Genomic DNA, 276 nt, shown 5'->3' on the forward strand with positions numbered 1-276 from the left:
CTTTTCTGCATCCTTAATTCATGTCCCCACAAAATCTAGTTCAAGCAGTTTTGTATTTTAATACATTTGATGTCTTTATTGCTTGTAAATGTTCAAATAAAGTATCAGTGCTTTAGAAAAGTTAAATTATTTTCTCTAAGTAATTGAAAAAGTGTTAGTCTTTATTGTAAATAGTAACATCATCATCACCTATACAATAACAACACTTTTCAGACTTTTAACATTGTTTTCTATATATTAGTACATATAAAAATATATATGCATATATATATTTAC

This window comes from Phascolarctos cinereus, unplaced genomic scaffold (genome assembly GCF_003287225.1).
Source record: "Phascolarctos cinereus isolate Bilbo 61053 unplaced genomic scaffold, phaCin_HiC Scaffold_4;HRSCAF=312, whole genome shotgun sequence".
Lineage (NCBI taxonomy): Eukaryota > Metazoa > Chordata > Mammalia > Diprotodontia > Phascolarctidae > Phascolarctos > Phascolarctos cinereus.